The following is a 13,448-nucleotide window of genomic DNA, read 5'->3' as shown; positions in this document are numbered from 1 at the left end:
TCTATAAATTTGACTACTCTAGGTGCCTCATGTAAGTGGAACTGTACAATATTTGTCTTTTTGTATCTGGCTTATTTCACTTAGCATAATGTCTTTAAGGTCTGTCTGTGTCATATCATGTGTTGGAATTTCACTCCCTTTCAAGGCTGAATAATATCCCATTTTCTGTATATGCCACATTTTGTTTATCTACTTATCCACTGATGTCTATCCACATTTTCAGCGAAGAAACTTTTTTGACCCAACAAGTCTATTGCAAGGACTTTGACCTGTGAATATACTTGCATATATACACATAGATGGATATACCAGAGTGTTAGTGGAGAACCCTCTGGTTTGCTACCCAATAAACATTTCAGCCTTTTAGCTTCCCAATAGGACCTTGAGTTGGTTCAGGTACCAGGATGCACTGTGCTCAGGGAAGGCATGTCCATACCCAGCACTGGGGGATGAATCTCGACTGATATGAGCCAGTAATAGTAATTCTATTCCCCTTTGCCAATGATTGTTCATGGATGGGCATGTTCCAGCCAATGACGTGTGAGGGGGAGTCTGCAGAAGGGCTTCTGGGGCAAGTTTTCCTCCCGGAGAAAATGAGATGTATAAGGAGAAATTGACTTCTCTTTGAACAGAGTTGGAAGATGATATGATGTCTGGACCTGTGGCAGGCCTCTTACTTCCAAACCCAGGGCACAAAATGCCACACTCTGAGGATGGCAAGAGAAATACGGAAGGCATCTGGTCCCTTAATGGCATTGTTGGGCCTCTGAATTAACCCACCCTGGGACCACCTAGCTCTAGATCTCTTGCTATGTAAAATAATAAATCCTTATGGTTTAAACTACTTTTAGTTCTGTATTTGGTTACTTTCATCCTAAAACACTCTGATACAGTGTGGATTGCAGCATTGTTTGTAATAGCAAACACCCTAAATGTTAATCAATTGAGCATTCATTAAATAAGTGACAAAGCATCCATACAATGGAATGCTGCAGTTGTAAAAAGGAAGTAGATTTATATGCAGATATGGAACAAGCTCTAAGAGATAGTGGGAATAACAAAGTGCAAATGCATGTCTGTGTTAAAAAAATATATGGACATAGATATATACGTACAGATATGTGTTTGTGTAATTTATACAAATGTATGCAACAAATTGTTAATAATGTATCACTGGGGGTGCCAGGATGGAAGGGAAACACACTTTTTATAATTATTAAGAGTTTGTATTTTTATACCAAGATCATGTATCACTTTTTCAATTAAAAAAAAAACAACCAACAGTTCAAAACCACCACCATCACAGCCACATTAATAGCACTTCAGTGTCTAAGCTGACAACTCCGGGCACTGTCTTTGGACTTGAACCAGCCACTGATTCACTTTAAGCTGATAGAAGGCGTAGCTTCAGAAGGTAGAGCTAGGACTTTCAAAAGAGGCACATTGTGGGCAGAGTCCGGTCTAAGCAAATTCAACACTAAACATAGATTTATTTGATTGAGTCCCTGATTTGCCTTTTGTAACTATTGCTGGGGCTGATATTCAGCTGGGACACATTGGCATGGGCATATCTATTATTTATGACTGGCATCCATTCTGACTGGGCCAGTGTTCTTTCAGATTGTTTTGTGTCCATAATGGACCAGTTATTAAATATTTTGAATATCATCTCTGACCTGCCCCACTCAACGTGGCTTTTCCCTAGCTCTTCTTGTAGCTTTAACTGTCTGAATATACCCTCAACTCCTGGTTTCTAAGCTTATCTCCTGATAGTGAATATTATTTAGGATTTAGTTAGCAGCAGATAACAGAATATCAACTAAAATAGCTTTGACAATACAGAAATTATTTTATATAACAAGTCTGGTAGTAGGTAGTTTAAGGGTGAATTTGGTGGCTCAGTGATGTCATTGAAGACCTCGAGTCTTCTCATCTTTTCTTTCTGCCATCTCAGCATGTCATCAGTGTCTCCCCTCTAGGTCACAAGATAGCTGCTGTAGCACCAAGTATTGCCTTCATATGATAGCATCCTAACAGGAAGGTTAAGAAGGAGGACATAGGGGTTTTTTTCCTCTTGTGATTCTCTCTCTCTCTTATTTTTAACCAAAGAGTAAAATCTTCCTTAACAGCCACCAGCAGACTTCCACTTATGTTCTATTGGCCAGAATTGGGCCACCCTTAGGCCAATTGCTGACAAAGAGGAAGAGCTTTGGACAAATTATAATTAATCTTCTTCAATTGGGCATACCTACCCTGAATCAAAAGGGGTTTTTGTTAATAGGAAAGAAGAGGAAATGGCAGCTGAGTAAGCAGTCAGCTATGACTGCCACTCATAGTTCTTTTGTTGGTGTTCTTTTAAAATTGGAATTCTGTCTATAGTCGGTTCCTCTTTTTTCTTGTTTAAAAATAATATCTGTTTCTTATTATAAAAGTAATACACGCTGATTGCTCACTGGAGAGACTATAGGATACATAGAAGAAAATAAAAATCAATAGGTGTATATATATATATATGTATGGCTACATATATAGATATTACACAGAATTGAGACTGTAATATATATAATTTAGTTTAGAATCCTGTCTTCACTTACCATTTTATGATGAACTTGCTGTTGCCCTCTTGGTCCTACACATGTCCAAGTGAAAGGCCAAGAAGCACAGAATACATGATGAGTCTCCGTGAATTGATTAATGAGATAAAAGTCACTTTTGATTTGGGAAGGTCCTGACTTCCTAGCTCCTAACTGTTCTCCACATGGGGCTCCCTGTCAGACTCCCAGGACATCAAGACACTTAGGGTGAGAGAGAGAGAGAGAGAATACATTCTTCAGACTGACTAGGGCTTCACACTGGGAGTGCCCTTCCTCTCCTGGAGAGTCCCAGCCTCACCCTTGCAGGCCTCCACAGGACACTTGTATTTCTATAGGACCTGATAGCACCAACTGTTGTGTAAGGAATAAGCACAGCTGGTGTTGGTGAGCGGGTAGTCTCCATCTCCACAGAGCTTTGCTTATACCTTCACCAAGTGTGTCATTATGTTGGCTTAGGGAAATGAGGGCAGGAGACTCTCTCCTGCTGAGCTGGACCTTTGGGAGCTCCAGATGGAAAGCCATTTGTCCCTAACAAAGTTCCCTGATTACTCAGTGTGTCCACAGTACATTGTCACCTCAGGTGGCCTCACTTTAGCAAAAGCATCGTCTACAGTGGTGCTGTGGAGTATCTGTTATTATTTATAACTTTGGTCGTGGTGTCAGCAGAGACGAATGCCTACTGTCAATAGGGCTTAGGGCTACCATCTGAAGATAGCTGGCCTCAAAGCTCAGAGTAAAAGGGAAAATAGATAAAAGAGGATCCTTTCTCCCAATTCTAGCCACTCAGGCCACGAAACTTGCATGTCATCTTTTAGGTGATGGAGAGCCATGAAAATCTCTGAACTGAGCTCTGTGAGGACCCACCTGGAAGCATGTGGCAGAATGCATTTTCTGACAATATCTCCCAACCCACGTGCTCTCTGCAACGTGACCTTGCCACTCCCTCATCAAAAAGTGGGTCTAACTCCCCTCCCCTTGAACCTGGCTGGCCTTAGTGACTCCCATGTAAGGTTGCCAGGTTTAGCACATCAAAGTGCAGGATGCCCATTAAATTTGAATTTCAGATAAACAATGAATTTTTTTTTATAAGTATGTCCCATGCAATATTTGTATTTTATCTGGCAATGCTACTCTCATGTGACCAATAGAATGTGACAGAAGGGATGCATGTGACTTCCAAGGCTAGGTTGAAGGAAGCTTTGCAGCTTCTGCTTTGGTCTCTTAGAATGCTTGTTCTGCAGATGCTGTCCCGCAGGGTGCACCTTCTTGGAAACCAGCAGCCATGCTGTGGGGAGCCTAAGCCTCACGTAGGTAGATGCTGTACTCAAAGATCCCAATCCAGGCGCCAAGCATGTGAGGGAAGGTGCCTCCAGAGCAGGCTTTCCAATAGAACTTTCTATGATGATGGAAATGTTCTATATCTACGCTGTCCAATATGGTAGCCACTAGCCACATGTAGGTTTTGAGCCTTAAAATGTGGCTCGTGCCTCTGAGTAACTGAATTTTAAATTTTATTGGACTTTAATTAATTTAAATGTACATTTAAGTAGTCACATGGGACTACTATCGGACTCTGCAGTTCCAGATGATTTCAGCCCTTGGAGTCACCCCTACCTGTTCGAGTCTTCCTAGCTAAGGCCCCAGGTATTATGGAGAAAAGACACCCTAACAATGCTCTAACCAAATCCACAATCCTAACCCACAGAATCCAGAAGCATAATAAAAAGGTTGTTTTATGTTGCTAAGTTGGGGTGGTTTGTTATGTAGCAATAGATAACCAGAAGAAAGTGAAATATACTAAGAAGAGGCTAGAGGAGGGTTCCAAACCCAAAGGCCCCAGTGCCCAGAAGTTAGTCAATGAAGAGAACAGCCCAGGGACTGTAGCCAAGGCCCAGGAACAGGGCGAGGGATCAGCAATCTGTAGTTAAATAGTGTCCTTCAGTTCCTGGTGTCTCAGAAAGGCTTGAGGCCTGGGGGCTGAAGATGTGCCATTGTCCAGGCTCTACCTGACATCCCAAGTCACTTTTAACTTGGGAGCCTCGATTTCTTAATCTGTAAAGTGGGACTAAAATGACCTACCATGGTTGGCTTAGCATGTTGTTGGAGGATCAAATGGAATCAGGCACATGGTTCGCTCCTCACGCTGAGCTGGATTCCTCATCTACCTGCTCAGTCCTCTGTTCTGCAGAGTTTTGCAAACTGACTACAGCGGCTCTCGTTTCACTTACAGGAACTCTGTGTTTTAGGAGCCAAGTTCTCATTAGATACACATTGGTCTTGAATTGAGTTGCTCTGGAAAACTGCCCACTGCACCAGAAGAGTCAACATTTTTGGCACAATTTAGAGGAAACCTCACTCTTACAAAAACTTTCTTGTTTTTCTGGGTATCCTGGGGCTCGGTTTCTGTGGGGCCTTTAGCTCTGAGCTTCATACTTTGCTGAAGCTGATTTCCAATGATGATCATCCAGATGGACTTGGGGTATAAGGCCTCGCTTCAGGGCCTGGGCATCTGAGGGTGAGTCTCCTGCTCTCTCAGATGTAGGGACATCAAGCGAATTGTTGCTGGGAATTGAATTCCGGCCAAAAAGGAGCAGCAAGCTTATGCATGAAATCTCGGGAAGAGCATGTGACATGTACATAGTCAATGCACCCTAGGCCTGAGGAAGAGAGATTTCAAAAAAGTTCAGGGAAGGATGGGCATGATCCCATGTCCTGAGTCGTGGATGAGACAATTGTGGATGAATGAGACAGTGGTGGGTTTGAATCTTGGCTCTGCCACTTGTAGGGTCAGTGATCTCTGAGATTCAGTCATCTGTGAAGGAGGTGTACACTTACCACCCAGGGTGCTGTGAAGAGTAAACTAGGACACAACAAAAGAGACATTTAATCAATATTAAAGTGAATATCAAAATATTCAATAAATAAGAAAATAAAGCAAATACGTATCCAATAAAAAGGTATTCAGGGGCTTCCCTGGTGGCGCAGTGGTTGGGAGTCTGCTTGCTAACGCAGGGGACGCGGGTTCGAGCCCTGGTCTGGGAAGATCCCACATGCCGCAGAGCAACTAGGCCCGTGAGCCACAACTACTGAGCCTGCGCGTCTGGAGCCTGTGCTCCGCAACAAGAGAGGCCACAATAGTGAGAGGCCTGCGCACCGCGATGAAGAGTGGCCCCCGCTTGCCACGACTAGAGAAAGCCCTAGCACAGAAACGAAGACCCAACATAGCAATCAATCAATCAATAAATCTTTAAAAAAAAAAATTAAAAATAAATAAATAAATTAAAAAAAAAAAAAAGGTATTCAATCAATAAATAGATTTTTGATAAATACAGATATCCCAGCACAGAGAAGATGGCTTAGGAGGGTTAGGGCTCTAGAAAATGAAATGTGACAACTTAGCAGCAAATTGTCTTGGTGCAAAAGGAAAGAGCAGGCAGCAAAAGTGGTTAGAAATCCAATAGGAATGTGGTACCACTTTCCCACCTACAGATAAGCAAAGATGAAAATGAATAAAAGCGCCTAGTGTTGAAGATTTGGGGACTTTCTGGATGGGCATGTAAATCACACAAAATTCTGGGTGGCAGGTTATTTTCTCAACATCTTAAATATCCAGTGGTCCTCCCTCTAGAAATTTATCTTAAGAGAATAACTAAAAATATAAATCACGACGTGTATTCAAGGATGCTGTCGATAAATAGTAAAAAACTGGAAACAGCCTAAATATCTAACAATAAGAGATTGTTGTAATCAGATGACAACATATATGTTGTCATAAAGTAGACAATTTATTGACATACAGATATTCCAAAAATGTTATGTGACAAAAGCACGTTAACAAATAATGTAAATATTATATAGTCTCTCTGCAAAAAGTACATATATATGTGATATAGACCTGGAAAGATGTCTAAATATTCAGTGCTTATGGTTGTTTGATAGGATGTGCTTTCGTTTGAGATATAATTCACATACCATCAACTTCAGTATTCACTTTAAAACTTCACCATTTTAAAGTGTAAAATTCAGTGGTTTTTAGTATATTCACAGAGTTGTGCAACCATCACCACTGTCTAATTCCAGAACATTTTCATTACCTGAAAAAGAAACCCTATATCTACTAGCAGTCACTCCTCTCCCCAGTCCTTGGCAACAATTCATCTCTTCTGTCTCTATGGATTTGCCTATTCTGGACATTTCCTATAAATGGAATCATACAATAGCTGACCTTTTAGGTCTGGCTTCTTAGTGTAATGTCTTCAAGTTTCAGCCACATTGTAACATGTGTCAATACTTCATTCCCTTTTATTGCCAAATGAGATTATGTTGTGTGGATATGCCACATTTTGTTTATTGGACAGTTGATGGAAATTTGGGTTGTTTCCACATTTTGGCCATCATGAATAATGATGCTATGAATACTTGAGTATAATTCTTCTGTGAACATATATTTTCAGTTCTTTTGGTTATGTACTTAGGAGTGGAATTGCTGGGTCATATGGTAATTCTATATTTAATTTTTTGAGTAACTGCCAAAACTGTTTTCCGTAGCGATTGTACCATTTTACATTTCTACCAGCAATATATGAGATTTCCCAGTTTCTCCACATCCTCACCAACACATTAATTTCTGGTTTTTATTGATAATAACCATTCTAATGGGTGTGAAGTGGTATCTCACTGTGGCTTTGTATTGCATTTCCTGAATGACTAATGATGTTGAACATCTTTTCACATACTTATTGGTCATTTATGCATCTTCTTTGGAGAAACGTCTGTTCACATCCTTTGCCAGTTGGTGGGATTTTGGTTGTTTTCTTTTTGTTTTTCCACGTTTCTGATTTGTCTGCAATGACAAGGGTTGCTCGTGTAATAATGAATGAAAGAATCAAGATAAAGGCTGGATGTGTCTGCACAGCAGCCGCTTCAGAGCCCCTTGAAGGCAGAGCCCCTCTCTCGGGCACTGGCTTCCCGGCAGGACTCACCCGCTTGGCCAGGTATGATTCTCCTGGAGTGGCAGAGACCCCTCTGGCCCTGGCTAAGGGGCACATTATCAGGAGGAAAAGACAATGATCAGAGGTGGGTCCTGAACATAGAGAGAAAATTTGAATCTGAGGCAGGGCTCTTGGTGGTAGGTAGAGCAGAGTTGGGTCTGAGAGCGTCTCAGCAGCCGGGCTGGGCACGGCTACGGAGGAGAAGTTGTTCTGAGGCTTAGGGTCCCCGTCCCAACTCTGCGGAGCTCCTGTCTAACCTGGGGGCCTGATGTGGATCACACTCTCCGAAACAGAGAAGGCATCCTTCCTTCAGTTAGAATTCTCATTTTGAAGACATCCGCACAATAATTCTGTAGAGTTTGCCTGGAATGGTTCCTTTCTTTTCCTTCCAGTGGGAACCCAGAGAAGCTGATTTGACCATTCAGCAATCCTCAGGTTCTTGTGGTTCGTTTGGGATCCTTCAAAGTTCACACCAACCTCCTACCAGGCTGTTGGCTCTGCTAGAAACAGGTCTGAAACCAAAGTACACCAAATACACGAATGTTTTCCAGCAAACAGTCACAGAAACAGTGATACTACATGTTTGGGAAGGCACTGACTGTGAAGGGGCACAAGGGAACGTTTAGGGATGATGGAAATGTTCTATAACTTGATCGTGGTGGGTCTATAAAATGGAATAGAACGGTACACTAAAAAGGGTGCATTCCAACGTGTGTAAATTACACCTGAACAAGTTGCTTTAAAGAGAAGTGGAAGAAGAGGAGGAAGAAGAGGAATAGGAAAAAGAAGGAGAAGGAAAAAAGGAAGAGGAAAGGGGGATGAGGAAGATGGAGAGGAGAGGGAGGAGGTGGAGGAAGAAAATTAGCACATAGAAATGATCATACTCCCAGCTCACTCATCACCTACCTTGTGCCTGTCATTGTTTTGTTTTTTTAATTTTACGGAAGTATAGTTGATTTACAATGTTGTATTAATTTCTTCTGTACAGCAAAGTGACTCAGTTATACATATATATTCTTTTTCATATTCTTTTCTATTACGGTTTGTCACAGGATATTGACTATAGTTCCCTGTGCTATACAGTAGGACCTTGTTGTTTATCCATTCTATATATAATAGTTTGCCTCTGCTAATCCCAGACTCCCAATCCTCTCCTCCCCTATACCCCTCTCCCTTGGCAACCACGAGTCTGTTCTCTATGTCTGTGAGTCTGTTTCTGTTTTGTAGATATGTTCATTTGTGTCGTATTTTTTTTTAAATTTTTATTGAAGTATAGCTGATTTCCAATGTTGTGTTAGTTTCAGGTGTACAGCAAAGTATCAGTTATTCATATACATATATCCACTCTTTTTTTATTTTTAGATTCTTTTCATGTAGTATTTTACATTCCACATATAAGTGATATCATACGGTATTTGTCTTTCTCTTTCTGTCTTACTTCACTTCGTATGATAATCTCTAGGTCCATCCATGTTGCTGCAAATGGCATTATTTCATTCTTTTTGATGGCTGAGTAATATTCCACTCTGTGTGTGTGTGTGTGTGTGTGTGTGTGTGTGTGTGTGTGTGTGTGTGTGTGTGTGTGTGTATACACACACACACCACATCTTTATCCATTCATTAGTCGATGGACATTTCGGTTGTTTCCACGTCTTGGCTATTGTAAATAGTGCTGTTGTGAACATAGGGGTGCGTGTAACTATTTGAATTATAGTTTTGTCTGGATATGCCCAGGAGTGGGGTTGCTGGATCATATGTGTGTCTGTCACTGTTAAGTGCTGGGGTGGGAATATAAAAGTACAAGACCAGCCCCCTGTCTCGAGGAGCTTACTATCTGTTGGAGAGGTGAAATGTTCTTCAAGATCCCCAAAGTGTGAGGAAAGACAAATATATCTCACCCGGCCCCTGCCCACTAGGCTTGGTAGGAAAGACAGGCTCTCTTCTTTGTTGGGGTTCCCTCCTTCTTCTCCTACTCCATCCCACTGCCCTCAAGTCCCCACAGCCTGTGGGCATGCAGAGGAACTGTAGGCTTGCACAGGCTTGGGAAGAGTCCCTGTCTTCAGTCCAGCATTGGTGGCTTCTCCTAGTGCCCTCTTACCACAGCTGTCACCATCTCTTCTAGGCTCATGGCTCTTCCTCTTAGCCTCAGGCCACCACCCCCAGTGCCACTCTCTCTCATCCTCAAGGCACCACCACTCCTGGAATGCTGATCTCTATGAGTCAGGAGACCTTTGAGGGTGGATGACTCAGGCCCCTCTTCCCTTCCTGCACTCCGGGCTGTTCCCCTCTCCAGCTACCTGCCAAGTCCTCCCATCAGCTATTTAACTACTTGATAAGAACAAAGGCTCACCTCTCTGGGCAAGGGGAACTCAAGGCCCAGGACTTCAGCCCTGGTTATCCGTTAGGAGGAAGGGGGATGCTTTATTTTTTCATTATGAGCCTTTAGCCGACAGAAAACAAGGGCAAGTTAGTTTCTCAACCTGGTTGCTCTGTTACACACTGCTGCAGGGGTCCTGTCTACAAAGAAGAGAAGGTGCTGGATGTCCGGTGGAGGTTAGATGGCCCCAGACAGTGGTCAGTGCATGTCAGTTGAGTGTGGCAGCCTCGTAAGGGTAGGGCCAATGGCAGGTAGCCACAGCTCTGGAAACAGACAGTGTCTCAGCGTCCTGGCACTGTGCCCGACCTGTCTGAGGCCAGCATCTTTCCAGTTGAAATACATGTGGTTTAGGAGAAAGGGAACTGGGTTGGGTGACAAAATGGGTGGTTTCAGGAGGTCTGCACCCAGAGAAATCTGGGCTTTGGAGCATTAGAGGGAGGTAGCAGTACCAGAGAATCAGAAAGTCAGCTGGTAATTCAGAATCAGATGAGGGAAAGCATGGAACCCCACCCGGCCTCTGGCCACCAACTGAGCACTAAAGGGAAGCAGATCTGTTTCTTGTGTGTAACCTGCCCACTCCAGGATTTCTAAGAAATGCTTGACCTCTATTTCTTGGTTCTCCTGGGACCAGATGTATAATAATATGGGTACATTTTAACTTGAAAAGGTAAAAACATCCTTCCAGCTGCATCCTCCTTTTCTTTCAGAGTCAGGATAATGTAGCAGGAGAGCTTGGTTCTGAAATCAAATGGAAAGTGTTTTTGTTTCTGGAGATTAGAAAAAAACATTGTCAAAGAGCCAAGGCCTTATCTGTAAAAAGAAAACGTGAAATGGGCTGAGAATCCTGCTTAATAATTCAGAGACCGAACTGAGCCAACAAGAAGCTGGAGCAAATTATCAGATATACCCACACCCTTCTCTTTTTATCAGCTTGCAAATGTCCTGGTTGGCACCTGGTTGGAGAGAAGCAGTCAGTGACAAGTGGAGCTAAACCATTCATTCAATAAAATGTCCATGATTGTTTACTATATACCAGCAGACTTGGCTAGGAGCTGAAGATACACACCAGAATAAGGCACAACCTCTGCCTCATGGACCTTGGAATCTATACCATGGTTCTCAAACTTTAATGCACATCAGACTCCCCTGGACGGCTTGTTAAAACACAGATTGCCAGGCCCCATTCCTGGAGTTTCCAATTTGCTAGGTCTGGGATGGCCTGAGAATTTGCATTCCTAACAAGTTCCCAGGGGATGCTGATGCTGCCTGGTCCTCGACCAGCCTTGGAGAATCCCCCATCTAGGCAACCGTTTCACCCAACCATCCTTACCTCTTGGTACAACCCGGCTCGCTCTGGTGAACTGGAGGAATTTTGGAGCCCTGGCCCAGATTGTTGACAACCTGAGGTCACCTGCCCCGGAGCTGCGGCCATCCCAGGCCCCCGCCAGTGAAAGGAATCAATATCTTAAGGCACTCTATCCTCTAGGGAGACCATGCAAAGGCCTAGGCACCAACCCTGAGATGGGAGCATGTGCAGCGTTGAGAGATCCTCTGTTGACTTTTCTTTGGAAACGAAGGCCTTATTTTGCCACCAGCCTAGCACAAGCCCACGGCTCTGGGTGTCGAGTCTGGGGTGGGGTGCAAGGGAGTCTTCCACAGTTTTGTCCTCCCTCCATCTGGAGCCTCTGCTCCTCTCTTCCTGTCATGTTCTTGACGACCCAAACAGCTCACTCCCCTTCCAGGCTCACAGGCAGCGCAGGCAGGTCGGATGCCAGTCGGGCCTTTGTAATCTCCACCTGAGTAAACAAAGCGGCAGCGTCAGATGGAGCTCAGTGGGGCCCTGCTGCAGCTGAGGCTCGTGTGACAGCCATGAGTACAGGGAGGAAGGGAGAGGGTGAGTGACAACAGCCCTTTGTACCAGGAGCTTTTGAAATGCATTTGAGGAGGGGTGCTGGTCAGAGGGACAGCTGACCTGAGGCTGGATGCAGACCCCTTTTTCCAAATGACAGATCATCTTGTGAGTCAAAATATGCCAAAATTATATTTTTCTGACAGCTTATGGAGGTATCATTCACATACCATACAACTCACCCATCTAAACTATACAATTCATGGCTTTTATTATATTCACAGAGTTGTGCAACCATCTTCACAATCAATTTTAGACCATTTTCATCCAAAAAAGAAATCCTGGACCTTTTAGGTCCCCATCCTTTCAATCCTCCCCCAGCCCTAGGCAAACACCAATCTACTTTCTGTCTCTATAGATTTGCCTTTTCTGGAACTTTCGTATGAATGGAATGGAAATGTGACAACCTACATTTGGGTCCAAAACATGCTTGGCAGAAACTCACAGATATTTTGGGAATTGTAACTTGACCTTGGAGTCTCCGTTGTCTCAGGGTGCTAATTCCCAGGTCACAAGGCTATGGTGAGGATGTGAAGGACCAGCCCAGGCCTGGCACCCCGCTGCTCAGTGCAAAGGAGGCTTAGTGATAAGATCAACTGTGGAGCAGCCTCGGATCAAAGTGATCTTATTAAGAATCAGTGGCCTGCTGTGGCATTCCAAAAGTTCAACCAGGAACTAACGTTGTGCAAGAGGTGTTTTCCCTGCCTCTCAGCCAGCAGGTTCTGTCTGGATGCCGAAGTCAGCAGAGCAGTGCTCTGCTGTCCCTCACCAAAGAGGTGCAGAAACTTTCAGCCCCACTGAGACGGCTCCTGCTGTCTGAGAGAGAGAGGAGGCTTTCTGGGGTCCACTATGGACCCCCGTCTCCTCTGCATTCCCACATTCCTCCTGGCTGTCCTTTAGGCCTTTCCTGATTTCTCTGCAAGCCCTGAACTGCCCCTGCCAGGACCTCTGCTGATGACTACACGGGCCGAGGCAGAAGGCTTCTTACCCGGTCCACGTGAGCTGGTTGTTTTTGTTGCTGCTATAGCAACAGCCCCATTTCAGCTCCCTGTGAAAAGTTCCACCCCCAGGAATCCTCCCCCTCTGCTCTGTTCAGACCCCTGCTTGTCCTTAGTGCATGGTGGGAGGCCCAGAACCTGGGTCAGTAATGGACCCTCTGCCCCAGCCTGTGTCTGGGGCGGAAGCTCTTTCAGTGGCCACTTTTCCTGCCTCGGGTGTCTGACAGGAATGCCAGGAACCCACCCCTGCCTCTGCCCTCTGCGGAGGGATTGACGTCCACAGGGTCCCTCCCTGCTGGCCCACAGGCTCAGGCCACAGAACCATCACCCCTCACCCTCACATCAGTGGTCTGCGGTCTTTCTCGACAGTTGCAGAACAGAGTCTGGGGTCTCAAGTGAGGGGAGGGCCAGAGTCCTGCCGTCTGCCATGCAGGTCCCCCCGCACAGCAGTGAGTTCGGCTCTGGGAATGGAGGGGCTGGGATTGAGGCTGGCGCAGGGGAGTAAGCAGGGGTGGGGGGTGGGGGGGAAGCTGAGGAGATGGGCAGGGAGGAGGGAGGGTAATGAGAACATCCCTTTTC

Source organism: Balaenoptera physalus, assembly GCF_965194825.1.
Source record: "Balaenoptera physalus genome assembly, chromosome: 15".
Taxonomy (NCBI): domain Eukaryota; kingdom Metazoa; phylum Chordata; class Mammalia; order Artiodactyla; family Balaenopteridae; genus Balaenoptera; species Balaenoptera physalus.
Note: the sequence above shows the minus strand (reverse complement) of the source record.